The sequence below is a fragment of the Phyllostomus hastatus genome, unplaced genomic scaffold (genome assembly GCF_019186645.2).
Source record: "Phyllostomus hastatus isolate PE091 unplaced genomic scaffold, TTU_PhHast_1.1 phas_contig_86, whole genome shotgun sequence".
Taxonomy (NCBI): Eukaryota; Metazoa; Chordata; class Mammalia; order Chiroptera; family Phyllostomidae; genus Phyllostomus; species Phyllostomus hastatus.
Window position 1 is genome coordinate 7,320,772 of NW_025333977.1, and position 22,689 is coordinate 7,343,460.

Here is a 22,689-nt window from a genome sequence, read left to right on the forward strand (position 1 = left end):
ATGTTTTATAGCTGAAGTGAAGTCGTTTAGACCACCCCTTTGCAAATTAGAAATGCAGTTCAATCAAGGTTCAGGGAAGATGGCTTGAGACCCTGCTTTATTAGGAAGCAAGTTCTGGAATAAACACCTATTTTTGGATTACTCTTATCCAACCTTCTATTTATTGCTTAATTCTTCATTATGTCCCCACTTTGAACTTATTCCCCACCTATTTTTGGACTACTCTTATCAGCCTTCTATTTATTGCTTAATTCTTCATTATGTCTCCTCTTTGAACTTCTTCGTGCAAGAGACTGAATACAGTGAACATAGAGGAAAACAGCAAAAATAATAAGTAATATTTGATGTTGAGTGCTTCAAATATGTCAGGGCTCTTTCTCTACTTTACCACTAATTTGGACAATTAGTGGTTACAAGGCAGAGATAGATACACATATTTTAAAGATTTAAAATTGGCTGAGAGAAATTTAATAATTACTAAGGGTCCCATGAGTACCAAGTGCCTAAAAGGGGAAGCCAAAGAAAATTTGCTACTCATTATTGAATATCATTGAATCTTGTGGGAAGGATGGAAGGAAGATTTGTGGGAGATACATGTAAAAAATCCAACATCCATTCATGGGTTCTGTTAGGGATCTCTGGACGAGTTGTGGATTATGGTGCAAAAGTAGAGTGACATTGGGATTGAGTTTCTCTAACACTGAATTGGATTTACCTTAAAGTTGGAGCCATTTTAGTTTTTAAAAACAATCTGATGGAAAACAGAGTGGATGGTAGATAGTGAGTTGGAAAGTCTTTCATACTTTTATCTTCTCATTGCCTTACCATTAATATTATGGGAAGCCACATTTCGGTGGGGAATTTCTATGTGGCTGACAGTTCAATTGGATCTAGGATGCAATGGTAGCTTGGAGATCTGAGTTTGTCAAACACCTGGTTCAATAACATAAAATATAGTGATTTGAATATTTCAGCCAACTCATAATTTTCCATGGTTAGAACCTAGATGAATAATATCTAAGATGAACAATAATTTCTAAGTCTCAAGTCATTAGTTGGTCTTCATCCATATTGCCACAATATCTACCAAAACTACTAAAAAGAAACAATGGAGATGGGTTGAAGATTTACTTGCTCTTCCTTTCCAGACCACTTGTGTTTGTCTCCTGAAGGAGCAATTGCAAGGAGATAGACGTGGAAAGGGCCTTCACAATGTAAACTGACCTGTCAGCCTTTGAAGGAACGAGAAAGTACTTTAGCATGGTGAAAATGAAGGTTACAGCTTACCTGTGATGAGTAGCAATCTGTTTGCTAACTGTCCTTACTTTATAGTATTGAATATTTTATTTTTCTGTATTTGTGATACCTAAATAAAGGTTAGCCCCAGTTTAGAGCACATGATAAGAACCCCACAGCATTTCTGTTCTTATTATCCTCCCTGGACTATACCCACATTTTTAATGAGTTTTCTGATAGCAACAGTACTTTGAGCCTTTTATCATGTCTCCTTAGGGACAAAATTCAACTTGAAATGAGAAATGGAATTTTACATGTATGTGTGTGTATAAAAGCTGGAAGTTAAGACAAATATTCAAACAATTCCTAGGAGTCAGAAAATTGTATTACTTTTTACATGATTAAACTCCCAAACTAGGATAGGATGACTATATATTGAAAGGTTAATCTATATATTTTAAGAAGTTGAGAAATAGTATAAAATGATTACTATATGAAAATGAAAATAAAAGTCAAATGATAAGGCAAGCAGTATTTATCCTGGCTAAGATTATTTCTTTGAGTCTTGAATCTTAAAGACCACCCGGAAATAGAATGGACTTGGAGGGAGAATGAAGAGACTGGAGCTGTTGTAGGAAAACAAAACAACAGATTCTTCCTCTGTCCCATGCTTTTCTGCTAATAAATATTAACCTTTTCCATTGACCTTCCTCTTTGTCATTCCTAACAACTTTTTAAAGGTTCTAAATGTACAAGATTAAATCTGAGAAAAATTTGACATTTTGCACCAATGTTAATTTCTATTTTTAATTCCTGTGCACGTGAGTGTCCTCTTCTATTTCTCTTTCTCAGGGATGAAATTTACAGAAAGCTGTAAATACATGCTTACTACCAGCATAAGATGGAAATACACATAGAAAATTACAGATAGAGTGGTTATTTAGCCCAGCTTTGTCTGATTTAGAAATAAATCTTATGTTTGTGCAGCCTTGTCTTAGCTTGCCTTAACTCGTTCTTATTTCTGTTTATTCAGCAAAGTTATTTTCTGCACAGGTCCTGCCTTTGCCTGGCAATTGGATGTTTTTGTTTTTGTTTTTAATTTACATCGCTTCCCACTACTCCTGTTTTGAAGTGCTGCCACACACAGTTTGTGGTTGCTTTACTTCAGTCCCGGGAATCTCACACTTGGGGGTCATTTAAATGAGGAGCTTCTTCTAGATCTGTTGATTTTCTGATCATTCCTTATGCAATGAATCGCACCTTTTCATTGGATTTGACAATCTGTCTCCTCAATTTTACCGAAATACTTTGTTTTCGATGAAGTGTGATTTAATAGAAAGAGAACTACATTGTGTGCTGGGGAACCTTGGTTATTCTCAGTGTGTCCCCTACCCACTCACCTGAGTGACTTCTCATCAGGGAAATGAAGGAGCGGGGATATGTCCATTGTTTTCAATTTGGAGTGCATAGTAAAACCATCTGAGGAACATGAAAAAATACTACCCCTTGGCACTGGCTGTAAAAGCCACTGGTTAAACTGCAGAAAGATATGTTAGAACTAGGGTCACGTGAAAGCGTTAGCCTCAGAATGTGGCCTTTAATCCGTGGACTGCAGAAAAATACAGCATGAATAAAATGACTGAGAAGGTAACAGGGAAGAATCCCTGCCTGCCCATCTCTGGGCCGTAAGGTCATTTGGCTAAAGGTCCTTTTACCTATGCATTTATCCTTCTTGATCATAAACCACTTAGGTATCTCACGAGTCTACCTCTAAGGACCTAAAAGCACTTTATGTAGTTTTTAATAAATCTTAAGATCTGGCTAAGATGACTAGAGGTCCTGTCTCCACATAACCAGTTGTGGACATCAGCATATATATGTAAGTTGGTGGCATTTAGGAGACCTGCCTCCTAATTTACTAGGTGTGGCTGCTGAAATGATGGAGCTCTTAGTGAATATTTTGGGTCAGGGGCTGTGAGGGCTTAGGGAGTCCAAGAGAGAGCTTTGGGAAAGGATGGGTGGTTTTATAGGGGGAGGAGACACTTTTTCTAAGTGCTGACTAGCTACATACTTCAGGCAAATCCTCCCGGTGGAACAGGAGGGGCTGCTAGGAAAGCTGGCTGCCTCAGCAACTTCTGCCTTATGCTTCTCTCAGGAAAAAAAGCCTTCAATGCTCTAGTGTTGTCCGTGTAACATCCTGTTGATGGTGAACACCTTGGTTCTGGTTAAGCAGCTAATACGGTTGACAGCTGTGCCAGGTAGGGTTCGGAGCAATCACAAATTAAGGTGGGCTGTAAAAAGTAGCATGTTTCCTCAACTTCCTGTTTTTTCTGAGAAAGAAACATTAAATCGTTAAAGTTTATATATATATATATATATACACACACACCAGTAAGGAACCCAAACCATCAGTAGCATAAGAAAAGATGTAAACTTCTTTGACATTAAAATTCTATATGTGTGTCTATGTGTATACAATATACCAATGCCAGCATCATTTTTAATGGAAGCTTTAGAACTTTTTATGATAGAAGGCAAAGAACCTCATAATTGCTACTAGTACTCCTAGTTTAGAAGTACTGACCAAGGTAATTAGACATGAGGAAGTAAAAAGAGGAATAAGTATTTGAAAGAAGGAGATAATTTTGTTATTTATAGGTGATGGTAATGTATTAAGAAAAATAAAGAAGTAAAAGAATTATTAGAAACAATAAGATAAATTAGTAAGATGGTTGATTTCACCCACACACAAAAAAGAATTTATTCACTCACAGCTGTGTAGAATGTATTAATCGTGGTTTTTTCTTTTAAAGAATCCCCAATTAAATAATTTTCCTATATATAAAGAATAGTTGGTTAAATAACATTGTGGAGCAAAGTTACCAGTTACAAAAGCAGCTAAAGGAAAAACAAAGATACTCAGAAATAAAATTGACAAGAAATGTGCAGAAATTAGGTGAAGAATAATAATACTCTCAAGAGACTTAACAGTAAAAAGATCAGAAGAAATACTCTGGTAAACTGCTGGCTTTGGGCATGCTCCCCCAAAGGGCACGTTCAAAACAAGTTAGAATAATCACTATGCTGTCTTCTAAGGAGGGCAATCTTTGGTAACTGGAGGGCCCTTTGTTTGGCAGAACATCAAGACAGGTTTGTGGAGGCAAGTTGAAGAAAAGAACTATGCAAACCACTCCCTATTTCAGCCCCAGATATAGGAAATGAATAAGAACAGACATGTCTGAGAGGGATTTTCCTGTGAGTCTGTGTTTTGCAAAACCTGTTCATATTTTCCACAAGAACTCCAGTTATGTTTACTAAGGCTTTTGCATGAGAAGATTTTTTAAGGGCATTAATAGCATGCTGAGTTAATGTATCGTGGTAGTCGAAGGCATAGGACAAACACAAAGTCAGCTATGTGGACACCATGCCACCATCCACCAAATTAAGGCACACCTGAAATCTGGGTTATCTTGGGAAAATATTTGCAACACTTAGATGAAGTTCTAATAATCTCTATAATAACAGTGGTCTTATAATATAGTTAGAAAGAGGCAAATCAAAAAGCAAAAGGGCAAAGGCAGTTCAAAAAAATAAAAGATATACATGGTCAATAAGCATAAAGAAAGCATATAACTTTACCAATAATCAAAGTAAATCAATCACATTGGTGCGATATGAACTACCTGTATTTTTCTACGTGTTTTTTGAGTTTTAAAGACTAAAATAAATATATAAATAAACAACAACAACAACAACAAAAACATTACTGTTCACCTATCAATCACGGTTCTGAGAGTTTACTTAAAGCCGATCAGAAACAGTCACAAAAATGTATGTAGAAAAATGTCATTTGTGTGTGCCCTCCCCACCTCCCTGCTCTCATCCTGATGCCGGACAATTTAGTTTCTCTCCGCTTGTCCCTGGTTCCTTTCTTTTTTTAAAAGTGTATTTCATTGATTATGCTCTTATAGTTGTCCTATTTTATTTCTCCCCTCTATCCCCCTCTGCCCTGCATCCCCCTCCCTCCAGCATCACCCCCACTTAATTCATGTCCATGTGATATACATATCAACTCTTTGGCTTCTCCATTTCCTATACTATTCTTAGCCTCCCCCTGTATATTTTGTGCCTACAAATTATGCTTCTTATTTCCTGTACCATTTCCCCCATTCTCCCTCTCCCCTTCCCCACTGATAACCCTCTATTTGATCTCGATTTCTATGATTCTGTCTGTTTCTGTTCCAGTTGTTCGCTTACTTTGTTTTTGTTTTTTTTAGATTCAATCATTGATAGTTGTGAGTTTGTTGTCATTTTACTGTTCATAGTTTTGGTCTTCTTCTTTTTCTTAGATAAGTCCCTTTAAGATTTCATATAATAAGGGCTTGATGGTGATGGACTCCTTTAACTTTACCTTATTTGGGAAGCTCTTTATTTACCCTTCCATTCGAAATGATAACTTTGCTGGATAGAGTAATCTTGGATATAGGTCGTTGCCTTTCATGACTTTGAATACTTCTTTCCAGCCCTTTCTTGCTTGTAAGGTTACTTTTGAGAAATCAGGTGATAGTCTTACAGGAACTCCTTTGTAGGTAACACTTTCTTTTTCTCTAGCTGTTTTTAAGATTCTTTCCTTATCTTTAATCTTGAGTAACTTAATTATGGTGTGTCCAGGTGTGTTTCTTCTTGGATCCAACTTCCTCGACTTGTATTTCTAGTTCCTTTGCCAGACTGGGGAAGTTCTCCTTCATTATTTTTCATGTAAATTTTTAATTTCTTGCTCTTCCTCTTCTCCTGGCAACCCTATAATTCTGATGTTGGAATGTTTAAGGTTGTCCCAGAGGTTCCTAAGCCTCCTCATTTTCCTTTTTGAATTTTGTTTCTTCATTTTATTTTGACTGAATGTTTATTTTCAATCATTGATTGAAAATCATTGTTACAAACCACTGATTTGAGTCATGGTTTCCTTCCCTTCTCTGCTAGTTCTCTATACATTTTGATTTATTTCACTTTGTATAGCCTTCATTTCTTCCTTTACTTTGCATCTGTACTCAATCATTTCTGTGAGCATCCTGATCACCACTGTTTTGAACTGTGCATTTGGTAGGTTGGCTATCTCCTCATCACTTAATGCTTTTTCTGAAGTTTTACTATGTTCTTTCATTTGGGCCATATTTCTTTGTCTCAACGTACCTGTTCTGTAGGAAAATGTTTATTATATAATTGTTTATAACGATAAGAGTTGGAAAGAAAATCAACCATAGGGTTTTGGTTAAATAACTTATGGTATAACCACATTAAAGGATACTATGTACCTGTTAACAATGATGTTGTATTTATTTATTGACATGGTGAGATTTTCATGATCTCTTGTTAAACAAGAAGACATTTATACGAAAACTGTAATTTTATGATATTATTTGGCTAAAAAGGATTTCTCCATATGTCTGCATCAGAATGTACATCTGTGTCTAAAAACACACAAGTAATTTACATGTGTAGAAGGTAGAAATGTGGAGGATCTTAATGACTTCTGTGCTTTATGTTTTCTATTTTTGTATAAAATAAATGTAATTAAAACATATTATGGTGATGATAATAAAGAAAGATTTACAGCAACATCATATATTTTAGTATTTTACAGTTCCTTGGAAAATATTCGTGTTCTTACTTGGCTCTTGTTCATAACTTTAAACCCTTTTCTTTTAAAATGAGGCAACAACTTCTCTCTGTCTCCCTCAGGAAGATATGTCTTTCCTTGTATATTTTGGCATGAAAGAGCTGGAAGGAGCCTGGGCTGGTGTCTTCTCACCAGCCCCAGCAGCATTTACAGGTAAGAATATCACTGTTTGAGCAAGTGTCCCAACATAGTCACATTACACAACTTCACGGAATTGAGAACTTTCCCGGAGTGTGTGTGTGTGTGTGTGTGTGTGTGTGTGTGTGTGTGTGTGTGTTTAATGTCCCAGAAGTGAGCTAGTGAAACAGCAGGAGCTGGACGAGAGCTCTTGGGAACGTGCATGCAAACAGTTTCAGACGCATGACCTGAAACCAAGCCAGCGCACAGGCTATGTGGACAATGGGACCATTTTTCTTGCTCCTTTTTTTTTTTTGTATCTTACAAACCAAGCCCATATTTGCAGATACCCTTGTGTTTAAGTTCAAGTGAGATAAGTAAGATACCTTCAAGACATCTTTTAGCATGTGTGTTGGGAAGACAGGACCCATGCTGTTGAGGACATGGGGGCTGAGGAAGGCAGAGCACTGCGGCCAGGTGGGCCAGTGCTCCAGCCATGGGACTTGAGGTTTTAAATGTTAACACATCTTTCAACTGACAAAGAAGTTATGGGTAGCATAGAAAGAAAAAAAATCACTTAAATCTTAAATGCAGGACACAGAGAGGAGGAGAGAATGTTACAAGTGAAGTATCTTAGCAGCATCTGGATTCTTTGAAGTACTTTTGGTGTCGGGTGGAATTTACTCGATAGAAGACTGTAACCTGCCCTAGATATCTATTCTCTTATGAGTACAAACTCGTGCAGATGGTGATGGAATAAATGTGTGCTTGTTCCAATACGTGTTCCTTTGAGTCAGACTGTGTTCAGTATTGTTAACCTTAAACTGCTAATGAACCACAGCTGCTTTCCTGATTTACTAGTAAATTATTAGACTAAAAATTTATTTTTAAAAAATTTCTAAAGTAGGATAGCTAATAAACTACTTGAGTCAACCCAGCAGGTCAAGTAATTTGCCATTTTCACTGGTTACTAGGTTGAGAGTGGGATTTCTAGAGAGGGAGGTATTGGGGAGGCAGCAATGGAGGATCATGAATTCCTTTGTGCCTTTTATCCACACTTAAAAAATGCTGGTCCCTACAGAAGTGTCTGGATATGTTAATATTTTTCTGCAAGTTTTATATTATTTATGTTCTCCCCATTTCCTCTAGAGGAAGGAAGAGTTAGAACTTAGTGACAAACTAGACAATGGCTCTAGTGTAGTGGGCCATAGTGTCTTCCTCTGGCGTTTCCAGCGTTTGCCTACTGCTAGGGAAACCACAGTATGTGACCCATAAGTAGGGCATTGAACTCACCACTCAGCACTTTTGTTAACGAGTCACCATTCTTGACATCACTGTGTCAGCTGAAAGAAAACTCCAGAGGATTTACTGTGAATGAGATGAGTTAGACATGCTGACTCCAGGCTGGATCGTGCCATTTTGTCCAAATTTCGAAGGCTGTCTAAATGATTTTTAAAGAGGCTCCCAGACCATCCCAATTTCTGTAATGACTCTTGCTCTCTAAAACTAGCTAAACTTATTTCCTTATGATTTATCAAAGGTTAACTGAGAGAAAAAGTAGACAGGAGCTAAGAAAATAAGTATAAAATAAAAAAGGACCCCCCCAAAATTCAAATACTGAATGGCTATAATTGGTGTCTTAACCAGCAAGCAAAGTGACTCTTGGGTAGAAAATGCAAGGGATGAAAGTAGGAACACAGTTGGGCAGAACAGAAAGGACAGGAGCAGTCCAAGTGGAGCACTGCTAATATGGCCCTCCAGCCCACTGTTTCTCAAGTCCAGGGTGATAAACATATTAAATGTCTTTATTTTAGGGAATATTTTTCAAAAGACAATTCTGCTTCCTAGGGAGTGAGCTCCCTGCCTTTAAAGTCTGTCCCTGTCTTTTTCACACGGTGTCAGGAGAGGGATGCGTCGGAAGATGATGGCAGGACTCTCATTCCCACAGGGCAGTAGTAGTAGAGTTATATCCTGCTGACTAAAGCAGTTCCCTTCCAGAGAACCGTGATCTCATAAAATAGTTGGCCTGCGCTTGAAAGGGAGGCATTGTTGGTAGGTAAGCCAACATCCTCCCCGGCGCTGGGACTCGGCCAGCCTCTCATTGCTGACCCACCTTTGTTTGTTTTCCCAGACAGAAATGATCGCAACACATTAAGGGCCACGGCAAATGCTTGCTTGCAACAGTGAGATGTTCTACGTTGCTAAACTATACACAGTATCCAACCGGAAAAAAAAATAATACACAACAAACCAACAACACAAAGCCCAGTGAAAAGCTCAATTAGCCAAGAGGTTGTTTGTCTGTTACTTTTTAAAAAGTGATCACCAGTTCACCTAGTTTTGGCTTTTTTTTTTTTTTTTGAGAGGAAAGGAGACTTGGGTTGTTGCCAAAGAAGATAAAAACCCATACTTCTGCAAACATATTCTTTATTTCCTTTCACCAGGCAGCTCTGCTTTAGTGGGATACATAATACATTAAGTTTTAAAACGTTGGATACTTTGGGCAAATCATTTACTCTCCCTGAGTCTAGTCTGAGTTCATTCACTTATAAAACGAGGATGGTAATACTTCCATGGACTATGCATGGTCTGGTTAAAATGGTTCAATGAGATACTGTACGTGAAAGCATTTATCAGCTGCAAGGTGTGACACTAATGTGAGAATGGGAGGGATCGTCTTTGCTTACCTTGGAGCTGATGATGGTTCTGGGGCACTGAAATATGGGAGGTGCCACCCCACATTCTCTCATTTTCCTAAGTCTGAGAGGCTGTGAGAAGAGGAAGAAGAGAACCCTGAGAGTTTGCAACTCCCGTTTATCCACTAACATGCACAGAAAAATTATTTTCTTAAATGTTAGAGAAACGCATTAATGATCTAGGCTTCTGCCCAATTCTGCTTCTTTTCCTAGACCCACATTGTCCACTACAGTGCAGGTCTAGATAGTCTACATAACCATACTGTGTCCAGTACAGCGAGGGAAACCATACTGTGGTTTCCTACGAGCGACTTGTGGTTGTTGAACTCTGCAAATATGATGAGTCATAACTGAAATGTGCTATGAATGGAAATACATGCTAAAGTTTGAGGACAATAGTTCAAAAGGAAAAAAAAGAAAATATCTTTTTTTTCTTCTTTAAAAAAATCAATTTTATTTGATTCACAGTTTAACGAATTCAAAAATGTCTACTCCCACATAACCACAACCACGTTAAGATATGGAGCACTTACTCCAGAAAGTTCCACTGTTTCTATTTTCAGCAACCTCTCCCCAACATCCTGGTCTTAGACAAACCACTGATTTGTCTTCTTCATGATAAGTTAGTGTTGCCTTTTCTAGAATTTCATTAAAAACACACACAAAAAATTAGCTTAATGGTTTTGAAATTCAGTCCATGTTGTATAAGTAGTAGTTTATTTCTTTTAAAAAATTATTTTATTGTTGTTTAATTACAGTTGTCTGCATTTATCCCCCTCACTCCCTCCCCCCAGCCAAACCCATTTTCCTCTCTTACTTCCAACCCCCCCCCCTTTGGTTTTGTCCAGGTGTCCTTTATAGTTGTTCCTGAGATCCCTTCCCCCATTACGACCCCCCCCCCCCCCGCCCCGCACACCTCCCCTCTGGTTACTGTCAGATTGTTCTTAATTTCAATGACTCTGGTTATATTTTGTTTGCTTTTTTCTTTTGTTGATTATGTTCCAGTTAAAGGTGAGATCATATGGTGTTTGTCTTTCACTGCCTGGCTTATTTCACTCAGCATTATGCTCTCTAGTTCCATCCATGCTGTCGCAAAGGGTAGGAGCTCCTTCTTTCTCTGCTGCATAGAATTCCATTAGGTTGCTTCTAGTACTTGGCTATTGTAAATTGTGCTGCTATGAACATTGGGGTGCATAGGTTCTTTTGGATTGGTGTTTCAGGGCTTTTAGGGTATAATCCCAGTAGTGGAATTGCTGGGTCAAAAGGCAGTTCCATTTTTAGTTTTCTGAGGAAATTCCATACTGTTTTTCACAGTGGCTGTACTAGTCTGCAAAAGCTTATGCACAGCTAAAGAGAATAGCATTAAAATGAAAAGAGAACCAACTATATGGGAAAACATACTTGACAATGATAACTCAGACAAGCGTTTGATCTCCAAAATATATAAATAACTCACACAACTCCACTCCAAGAAGACAAAAAACCCAGTTAAAAAACAGGCAAAGGACTTGAACACACACTTCTCCAAGCAGGACATACAGAGGGCCCTGAGGCATGTGAAAAGATGCTCAGTATCACCAGCCATCAGAGAGATGCAAATTAAAACGACAATGAGATACCACCTCACACCAGCCAGAATGACCATCATAAACAAATCAACAAACAAGTGTTGGAGAGGGTGTGAAGAAGAGGGAACCCTAGTGCACTGCTGGTGGGAAAATATCTTGTTAGTATTTTTATATTGATTACATGTAGTGGTGATAATACTTTGGACCTATTGGGTTAAAATATATGGTTCAAATAAATTTTATGTTTTAAAAAGACTACAAAATTTACAATTATGCAGATGGCTGACTTTGAGTTCCTACTGGGTAACACTGCTCTAGACAGTCGGGGGGAAGAAAGATATGGCCTTCTTGACATGCCTCTTGCATTCCAGTCTCTATCCACCTGAGTGCAGGGCTGTTTTTCCTTTCATTTGAAAAGTACATGAAGACACCAAAGAAAGATCATAGGAAGGCCATTCCATCACCCTCGCAGCACAGTGCACAAACTAGGCACTCAGGACCTGTCCTAGCTTGCCTGCCTTCTTTCCTTCCTTCCTTCCTTCCTTCTTTCCTTCCTCAAGCATGCAATTAAAATGGGGAATGCAGGAATTTGCAATTTCATGTCTCAAAAAGACAGAACAGGAACAAATGGTTTTTCTCTTTTCACTCTTACTAGTTCTGAACAGGGAGAGTTGTGGGCCCTCTGTATGATTGGCTTTGCAATGGCCTGTGTCCAAGTCACTTATTAAAATCTATTTTATAAGATGTACATGCATTTCTTAATTTCCTTCTGAAGGTTTAGATGCCTTGAAGTCAGGAAATGTGTTTTACATATCTTGCCTTTGCTTTGTATCTTAAGAGGTGCTCAGTAAATGTTGTTGTAAATTATAGGTAAAACAAATAATACATCTATGAATTTATCTTTCTGACCCAAACTGAAATTTGAACCTAAAATGCTGTATAATTGATTTGATGTTGATGATATAGGCATTTTAAAAAATGTGGCTTGTGGTTTAAGATACTTTACATTATCTTTTATCTGTTAAAAAAATCTTATTTTTAAAGCACCTCTAAAAGAACTTAACAAATGAATAAAACCTTCCCAGATTAAATCCCTGGCTCACTTATTCCCAAAACACAATCCTCTCTCACTTTTGTCATTTCAGCAACAAACTGAAAATTGTCCCGGGAACAAACCGATAAGTCCTGTGAGAAATAAGAGAACAATAAGAGAAGAACAATAAGGGAAGAACAACAACCCCATTAACCTGGCAGAGGGGGATTGAAATCTCAGTGGGGGAGAGTGGAGCAGGTTGGATGAGGAACAGCCCGGGGCACAGTGAACACTCACGGGCTAGGGGCCCAGCAAAACCCCGGAGTCCAAACAGCCTCAACAGGGATGGAATGGAAGGGAGGGCTGGGGGGAAGGGCTGTGCCTGGCTGCGGGGATCAAAGAGAAGCAGGGGAAACAGCCAGAGCAGTGTTGCTCTTTGAGCAGAGATAATGGAGTCCTCTGGGGTGAAGAGAATGAACACACAGAGAGATTTCAAAACACGACAGACCCAGAGCTGATCGGATTCCTTTATTCCATACCTCAAACTCATCAGGCTTGTCCTCAATTCAAAACCACTCCATATTGAATTACAGGGTTGGAAAAAAATAAAAGGGCGTCCTGTTGAGTGTTTTTCAAACCATGGGTTCATCTCTCTTCAGTGCACAAAATTAATTCAGTGGGTGGAGATTTGTACTCAAATAATGAAATAAAACAGAATGGACTGTTAAGGGCTTAATAAGTACCAGGGATAAATATTGTTTTATGAACATTTTGTGTTTGTGTGCATGTGTGTGTATGTGTGTTTGGTACAGATACAATGGATTTCTTATTATGGATCTCAGTTGAATGATGAAACCCAGGAAAAACTGACCTAGTCTATCCATCCCTGCCTTATCTTTGGGGTATCCTAAAATCAGTCCTAGGAAATGAGGCCTTCGGGGAATAGAGGTTTCATAACCTCTCCGATAATCCCACGGAGGCATTCCTGCTGCAAATGCATCCCCTCCACAAAAACCGTCAGTTCTTTAGGAAAGAGGTCCAGGATCAGGCATTTCATTCTGACGAAGCTAATGCTGCTTGTCAGAAACTGTGGGCAACCTCCCGTTAAAGCCCCTAATTAAGGAGAAAGAACAGGAAAAAAAATGGTAATAACATGCCTCGAACGTGAGGCGGCCACTTGGCCAGTATTCATTAGAGAGCCTGCAAACTGTGGGTTCTATTTAAGGAACGTCTGGGGTGGTTAGAGGGAAAAAAATGAAACGGTGTGGCTCAAGCACTTCTCTCCTTGTTCCCAGCTCTGCTTTCAGCTTCCTTATGTCGCCCTGACTTATGGCTTGACATTTTAGTCAAATTCGGTTTACAATTTGCTTTACGATTTAAGAAGCAGACAAGAGCATATATAGAAAAGATCAGACAGAGAAAAGGAGACAGAGTTTTTTAACACAAAAATTGCATTAAAGATTCTGGCAAAAGATGAGGACATTCCTGGATCCACTTTGGACAACCACCAGTGACGGAGAAAAAGGAATTGATTTCCATTTCTGTCTCATGGAGTTAAACTTAAAATTCAAAGTTGACCAGGTGAAGGAAGGACCATTAACTACAGACTTCATTATTTTCTGCAAAGCATGAAAGACAGGGAGAGAACTTGGCGGGGGGGCGGGGCGGGGGAAAGTCCTTCAAAGAAGTCTGAGTCAAGTTATCTCAAGGCAGATCTTGTCCCATCCAGACACAAAAGAAAGTGCTGAAGGTTTTACAATGGTGTGGCCACTAAAAATACCATTTAAAGATGAGTGGACTTCTTTATCGCCCCAAGAAATCAAAGTAAACCATCTGAAACCCAAGCTGTAGGAAATCCCGCTTCTCAGATACAGTATCCAGTGCGACACTGAAACAGCGTATCACTTTCTTGAGAGCGGAGGCTGCCTGGCTTAACCTCCAGCGAAGCCTTTCCTTGGCGTTCGGTTCAGTTCAGTTCAGCTCAGTTCAGGAACAGACATTCTCTCAACTGAGTCAGAGACGTGGATTTTAGCCGTAATTATGGCCTGCTAATCTAGTGTAGCCCCAGGGAAACAGACGGAATGAGCACATTATCATCACGGCAGCAACCTAGTTTCTCTCCGTCGCACAGGGCAAGGGTCTGGGAGACAAGACTATTGAGAAGTGTGCTCGCTGTTGCCAGCTTTGCCTCTATCTAATCTTGAAGGAGCTTGGTTTCTCCAAAGGAAGAAATGTGTGCCACCCTCCCATCTCAGAGTTGCTGAGGAAACAAAAAACCCCACAAGGGCAGTGTTTAAACATGTCATAACTGGGCACTGAATTGCTGTGGATGAGTTTGTACCATTCCATTGTCTCTCCCACCCACCCATCCTGGGAAACTGGCACAGAATGTGTCTTATTCTGTGTTTTTCTGTCCTGTCTTCCCAGGCCCTTCTCTCCTCAGTTAACCTAGTCTGAAGCCTTGGGGACATGCTATTGTATTTTAGATGCAGAGGACAATTTCAGGTTAAATGGTTACTTTCCTTCAATTCTTAAACGGAAAAGAATGTTTAATAGTGTGAATTTCAAGTTAGCTGAAAGGCACTATTAGTGATAATTTTATGCAACATGCTTTTCCAATATCTCCTTCAAATCATACAATAAGAGCAACATTTGCTCATATATATGAGCCCCTTAATATTCCTTCCTTCCTTCCTTCCTTCCTTCCTTCCTTCCTTCCTTCCTTCCTTCCTTCCTTCCTTCCTTCCTCCTTCCTTTCCTTCCTCCCCCTCTTCCTCTTTCCTCCCTCCCTTCCTTGGTTCCATTTATCCTTCCTCCCTCCCTCCTTCCATTCCTCCTTCCTTCTTCCCCACCATCAACATCGCTCCCTCCCTCCCTTCCTTCTTTTCTGCCTTCTTCTTTTTATTAAAGACTATTTAGGGTGGGAAGTTTTAGGTTTACAACAAAATTGAGAAGAAGGTACTGAGACTTCCTATATACTTCTCAATTCCACATGTGCATACCCTCTCCCATTATAAACACCACTCACCAGAATGACACATTTAAAATTTAATTAATTAATTAATTAATTAATTAAGTCTTTCCCAGAAACTAAAATAACCTTTGAAAGGCAAGAGATTTCAGACCATTGATGAGATTCAGGAAAATACAACAGGGCAGCTGATGGCGATTGGCTGGGTGAGGTCCCAAGGTGCCCACTTTGAATGGGACTGAGGCATCATTGTCCTTTGTACAGTGTTTCTTGTATCTTGTATCTTCTTCAGTAAATCTCTCTATTTTTTTCCTGTTACATGGCTGGATACCTTCTGGACAGGCCTGGTATACCTAAGTATTTTATTTTGGGAAGTTAGTAATGTAAATGGTGTTATGTTTTTAATTTGAAATATACTTGTTCATTGTTAGTTTATAGGAAAGACATTGACTTTTGCATATAACTGTGTATCCTGAGCCTCCCTTCTTTCTTTATCAAATATTTCTGAATGTCTACTGTGCTAGGCAATTTGTGGCATGATCCCTTCTCCAGAAGCCCAGAGTTTAAGGAGCAAGGTATATAAATAAACATAAAAATTAAAATCATATGCTACTATAAGGAATATATGAAAGAGGCTCTTCTCACTGAGCTTAGGTGGGCCAGGAAAGACTTTTTGGAGATGTATGAAGTGAGTCTTAAAGAATGAGCCTTATGTGAAGTGGAAGAGCAAGGACATTGCAGAAGGAAGATGACAGAAGAAGAAACTAGATGGTTTCCCAGGAATCTATGGTGGCTGTGTTACAGGGTGCGGCCAAGAGGGGGGACCCCAAATGGGCATTTGAAATGGGGTCCAGAACTTAAGGTGTCCAGGAGATTTTAAGATGTCTCCATCCCCCCACCCAGGGTGTGGGTTGGGGGAAGGGACAAATGGAGCAGGGCCATTGAGATCTGTTTTTGCATAGCAACAGCCTTGCAGCTACCCTCTGGCGTGGTCATTTAACATATCTATAGCCTTTGGCTGGTTGCATGGATATGTTAAGTAGCTGTGATTATCTCTGAGCCAGGGGAATGGAAGTAACTTCCCCACCAAGACTTGACTGGGGGCAGATCCCCCAAGCTACAGCGCCTGCGTGGGAGCTCGGAGAAGATTGGCTCCAGGACATGGGCCACACCTGCCCAGACTCATGATGGCAGCCCAGTACAGCTGGAAGGATATGAATTCTGGCATGTGAAGCCGAGTGTGGGAGGAGTCGGAAATGAGGCTGCAGAGGAAGATTGGCCGCGGGGATTTAAAACCCAGTCTTGGCGGCCATTGAAAGGAGGGAGAACCGTGGTGCTTTAGGAGGGAGAGCCATGCGCAGCCCTGAGAAGGAGAGAACCATGCGGCTTTAGCAGAATGGGAAGGACCTCAGCCATTGAGGGAGAACCATGCTGCTTTAGGAGAGAGAACCACGTGGCCTTGACAGAGTGGAGGTTCCCGCAGCTTTAGAAGGGGAACCACCACCTGGTTTTAGCAGAGATCTTGGCGACTCAGCCGAGGGTGCCGGGAACCCAGGGAGGTCACCCAGTCGAGATGGAGGACTAACTGGGAAGAACCAGAGGACTGCCTGAGCCATGGACTTCTATTTCCTTTCCTGAGATACGGTACTCTGGACTGGGCAAAGGGGGAAGGAAGGAAGGACTGTGTCTGTTTGTGGGTGTTTTTAGGGACTTTGGGATTTTTGATAAAGACGTTAGGTCACTACTTTAAGTTTGTATAGCATTAAATAAACATTTCCTTTCCTTTTCACGAATCTCTGGCATTGAGAGATGTCTTTCCTCTGGCGGCGGACATAACGGACCCAGGGCCTTCTTTCAATAATAGTATATCGTCCCAGGCTCCCCTTGTTGTGTTCTGTAACAGCTGGGTAGCAAGAGATGGGGCCAGAAAAGCAAATGGCGTCGTGCTATTGTGTCTCATGCTAAGGACCTTACTTTTTATTCTATTTTATTCTATAGCTCAGTGGTTTTTCCCCAAGTAATTGAAGCAGCAGAATTTTTTTTCAAGTTAAATGTTGCATGGTACACCAATATAAAAACTAGATTAGAGCCCTGGCTGGTGTAGCTCAGTGGATTGAGCACGGGCTGCGAACCAAAGTGTCGCAGGTTCAATTCCCAGTCAGGGTACATGCCTGGGTTGCAGGCCATGACCCCCAGCAACTGCACATTGATGTTTCTCTCTCTATCTCCCTCCCTTCTCTCTCTAAAAATAAATAAAATCTTTAAAAGAAAAACTAGATTAGGAAGATATTTAGCTAACATGCATGTATTTTATAAATAAAACAATGAATACCCTGCCATTGGGTTGACTACAACACCTATGTCAGGGACAGTTATGTCTTCGTGATCGTGGTGTCCCCCCTGCCAGGTAAGTGTTTAGTTCTGTCTCACATTAGCTTCACCTGTGCAACTCTTTCGTGTCTGAGCTTTGTCTGTTGTACGGTGGCAGGGTAATTTTGATGCACAGAGATAAGTAGTGGCGAATGGTGACCTTTAAAAATGTTGCCTGGTGAAAAGGCCCATGGTCACTCGCAGTTCTGTTACCGGGGGACAGGGGAGCGTGGCGGCTCGTGCCTGCCGCGCGGTAGTTGTTTTTGCAGTGCTAGCCCGGTGTCCTGCCAGTGTTGGAATCAATGTGTTGTTTCAGTTCCACTGGAGGAGTGTTACATAAACTCAGAATAAAAATTAAAAAAAAAAAGTCACCTGAGAATCTCAGGACACTCAGGACAAAGAGAAGATTTGGTTCTTAGGTGTACATCAAAATGAAATTCTAGTTTGGGGAACTCTGAGGATGATAGCACCAACCACTAAAACTAAATATACCAGATAGTGATCCCCAGGGAAAAAATGAGTTCAGCTTGAGACATTTTGCATTTAAGGTATTTTGTGTCATAATATAGGTAGCTTCCTGTAATTATGGAAGTAAATGGTTTATTAAAAATGAAATATGAAATTGTATATGTTTTAGAGTTGTGTAACCTCATTTTTTGCTGGCTTCCTGTGTCCTGCTTTTGATACAATTATAATGGTTTATTTAAAAAACTCTTTATATTTCAAATGAAGAGATTGAAACTTTATATTTCAAATGAATTTGGAAATGCATGCAGCTGCTTAGCCTGTGGTTCAAAATTCTGCCGCTTCATCATTTCAGATTTCTTGATTTCTGTGCAGATGCATCCAGACCAATGTTACATTATATTTAGCAAAGTTGGAATAATTCACAGGGACTTTTGTGCCCTCTTTGATTGCTGCACATATTTAAGCTAGGTCATGACACCACTCTCCTCCCTCAGTCAAGTTGAATGAAAACATATCTCTTCAATGAATGGCTTGTTACAGAGCAAAATGTCCTTGACGTTTCCCAGCACTATGGTACCATCACCATCCACTTACTCATTTACTTAGTTCTTCATCCGGTGGAAATAGATGCTGGGTTCTTTCTTGATTTTGAAAGTAAATCAAGAAAGTTGATTGTATTAAACTGCTAAGGCTGCCATAACAAAGTACTATAGACTGGGTGGCTTAAGTAGCAAAAATGATTTCTCACAGTTCTGGAGGGTGGAGGTTCAAGATCAAGGTGTCTTGGGTCAAGGTGAAGGTTTGGTTTGTTCTGAGGCCTCTGTCCCTGGCTTGCAGACAGCTGTCATCTTACTGCCTCTTCATATGTTTTTTCCTCTGTGAGTGCATCTCCTGGTTGTCTCACTTAGCGTCCAAGTTTCCTTTTCTTATACAGACACCAGTCAGATTGGATTAGGGCCCTCCCTAATGCCACATTTTAAATTAGCTATCCCTTTAAAGACTTTATCTTCATATATAGTCACATTCTGAGGCACTGGGGGGTTAGGGCTACAGCATGTGAATTTTGAGCGACACAATTCAACCCACAACAATGATTAAATATTTTGTCTAGGGTCTTATTAAAAAGACAAAACCAACCTCAATAGATTCCAGTTTTCTCCATAGCATCATGACTTCTTGCATTTCATTTGTATTTTGATGGGGCTCAGAACCAATCTTTCCTTCTGTTATAGAAAAAAAAGGAGAGACATTTTTTTCTTCTGGAAGGCATTACAGATAATGCATTATTTCTCAGCCTTTTTGCTGTCCCAACGCAGAGAAGGGATGGTATATATCCACAACAAATGAGTGTTTTACTAAGCCTGAGCTGTAGAATTTCTTATTCAAAACCTGTGCCTAAAGCCTTATTATCCCCCTAAGGATACGTCTAAGCTACCTGAACAGAGATTGAAATAATACCATGGATTAAGAAGAGAAAAATTTTTTTTTCTGTCCTGTAAGAGCCCACAACGAAGCAGCACAAGGGGGATGGAAGCTCAGCCCATCCTCAAAACACAGCCTTTATCTCTGTATTGTATATATAGGCATCCCTATTTTTTTTTCCAGCTGTGATACTGTGCCATCCTGCTAGGGAATGGGCATGGGAATCTCTTTTCTAGAAGATTGGGAGGTTCTCAGATTCTGTCCTTGCCCCTGGGGGTTTCCATATTTGCTGATGTATCACCCCTGGCTTTACTTATAAGTTATCCATCTTTGAGAGAGGGTAGTGCTGTTTTCTCATGAACAGTGTAGGACTGTGAAAAATAAAGGATTTAAAAAAAATCAATCCACATTGTGCTATTTCAGAAATTCCTAAATTCTTTTGGCTTGTGGCATCATCAGTGTCTTATTATTTTTTCACAATACCCCTGAACCAAAAGAAATGACTAATAATCCCATTGACTAAGTTATTAGGTTCAAATACTCTAATATAAGTATGAATGTTTTTTACAACCAAGTAGCTATTTGGAAAGCAAAAAATATATACATAAAGAAGAAGTAATATTTCATTTAATTCTTGAATAAAGGCAATTACTAACGGGATATATGTGCCTCTTGGGCACTGTCCCCCTTCGCCATCCTTGGAATACCTGGACACCATCACTTTCATTTCCTGCTCCACATTGGCTTTTATGAGGTTCCCTTTTTATTGCAGCAACTGTGGAAAGCCCAGCTTTTCGAAGAAAAGAATGTCACTGAAAGGAATGTAGCATGGCCTAATGAAACGGAATAATTAGGTAGCAGTGGTATCCGACAGCTGTTGCTACGCTGTCCTTGAGAATCTAAAATTTCCTGTTGGGTCTCCAGAGTTCCCTGTGGGACCTGGAGCACTCCAGGCCACAGTTTGGGAACTGCAGTGCTGGGTGGAGGAAGAAGAAAAGAACATATTCTGTGTCAGGAGCTCAACTACAATACAGCATGTAGATATGTAGTCATTTAAGTGTCCCATAAGGCAGGGTACATATTTTTTGGTCTGTTTAGTATCTGAATCCCCTTTCTACATTTAGAAAATCCTCACTATATAGTTCTTGGGTGGCAGAGTTCCTCTTCCATTGTAGACCGTGAATAGACATGACGTCTGGTTTCTAGTCTCCCTCCAGTGAATGCCTATGTTCCTAGGCTCAGCAACCAGACCTGCCTGTCTTGGATTTTCATTCAGAAACTATTGACTGATGCAAAGGGTCAGAAACCTTGGGAACATTTTTCTGGTTGTGTGGTGTCAATGTGCACACTGGCAACAAAGGCAGTGGTTGGGCCAGTGTCAGTGTTGGTAATGTGGATGGACTTGGCAGTGACCTTAATGTGTGGCTGTGTCCTCATGGGACTGGTTCTGTGACATTGTTTTGGCTGTGGTTTGGATGGTGTAGTCTCCCTTTTTTATCTGTCTATTCTGAGTCTTTAGTCTTCTTGAGGATGTGGACAACCAGGTATCTTTTTAATAAACTTCCTTCTCTTTTTAAATCAGCCTAACTTCTCTGAAAGTTGGGACAAATAAAAAGAAATATAACCAAAGGTTTCCAAAACCAGAAGAGAGGCAAGATTTTAGAGGATATATTGCACTGACCTCCCCAGATAGAACAAGGGTCTGAGAAAGTATTGAGATGCACTTTCTGAAAGCTCTAGATAGTTGAAAACATTGAAGAACCAGTCCTTGAAGACTGAAAGAGCTATTTAAGAGGAGGGTTTAGAGCATAGATGGATTTGAGAGAGGGGAAGACTTGGAAATTTAGTGCAGACTGTATCAGGCCCTAGTAGGTGAGTTTCAAAATGACATGCTTGTAGTAAGTAGGAAGTTTGTAAATATGCTGAGAAAATTCACAGACCCCCGGGACAAGTAGGAGGATTCATTAAAGGGGAGCTCGTTGGGACCTGCCCTGCCTGGTTTCAGGAGCTGTAATCCCCCCATGGTTAAGGCTGAGTGAGTGACCTTTGGACCATAAGCCACTAAGGCGACAAAGCTTATCTTCCTGGCAGAGGTGCTGCCTCTGCTCCTTTTACTTCACCTTGCCTGGCCCCCAATGCTTGATCCGTTAGCCAATGATGAGTAAGATTCCCCAAGGGGGGAACGACCTAAGACAGGCATGATGACAGGGGCCCCCAGGGAAGGACTTGGGGGGCTACAGCAAAAGGGGGTGATGGACCCCCTCAGCTTTGACATAGCTTGAGTCCTCATTCTGTCTGCAGAAGTCCCCTAATCTCTTGGCTGCCCTACTTCCCCTGCCTGACTTAAGCCTGAAACAATGACAGAGGGTAGTGCAGCCCTGTGCTGGAAAGGGCAGGTTCCCTAAGGTGATCAGGCCTAAGAAAGAATACATAAATTCCTATGAAACCTGCTTGGTTTAGAATGCCCTCAATTAAATGGTAAGGGTCCAAGCAGGAAGTGAGTTTGTTCCTCAAAGTTTTATGGCCCTTTAGCTATCTGACCCTGACTCAAAATAGGCCCTGAGAGTTCTTTGTATGTGTGATTCTCACTGCCTGATAATGATTACTGAACTTGACGTTTACACCCTGTATTCCTATGCAAATTGAATCCAATAAAATTTTGTCCAGGCAAGAGTCGAAGCGCTCTCCTCTTGAGAGGGTGGCCGAGGCACTCTAAGGCTTGCTCTCCCCTTGAGAGAGAAGCCACTCCATCCCTTTTCCTCCACAGGACTCGGTAGTCTGTGTGAATTTATTTCATCTCATCCATAATGCCTCAGACACTGCGGGCCAGTGTTCATGTCAGGAGCTGGCCAGCACAATAATAAATAGATATCACAACTGTGATAAATGTAAGGTTGATGAGAGGATGAATTGTAAGTAGAATTATCCAAGTAGGAGAAATAGGATAGATAAGATACATTTGGATGATGGGTGTTTTTGGCAAAACCAGAAGTCATTACATTTAAAGGGTGGGGCAAAAGTAGGTTAAGGATTGTTCATATGGAAAATAATACAATAATTAGTAAGTAATACAAGAATAAACTCTGGGCATGGCATACTCACGACTTTAAACCTACTTTTGCTCCACACTG

The 22,689-nt window shown here is 40.2% G+C and overlaps 1 pseudogene; it reads left to right on the top strand.

Annotated features, from left to right (window-relative positions):
* The window catches only part of LOC123826935, a 44,681-nt pseudogene that overhangs the window by 6,510 nt on the left and 15,482 nt on the right, over positions 1–22,689 (top strand).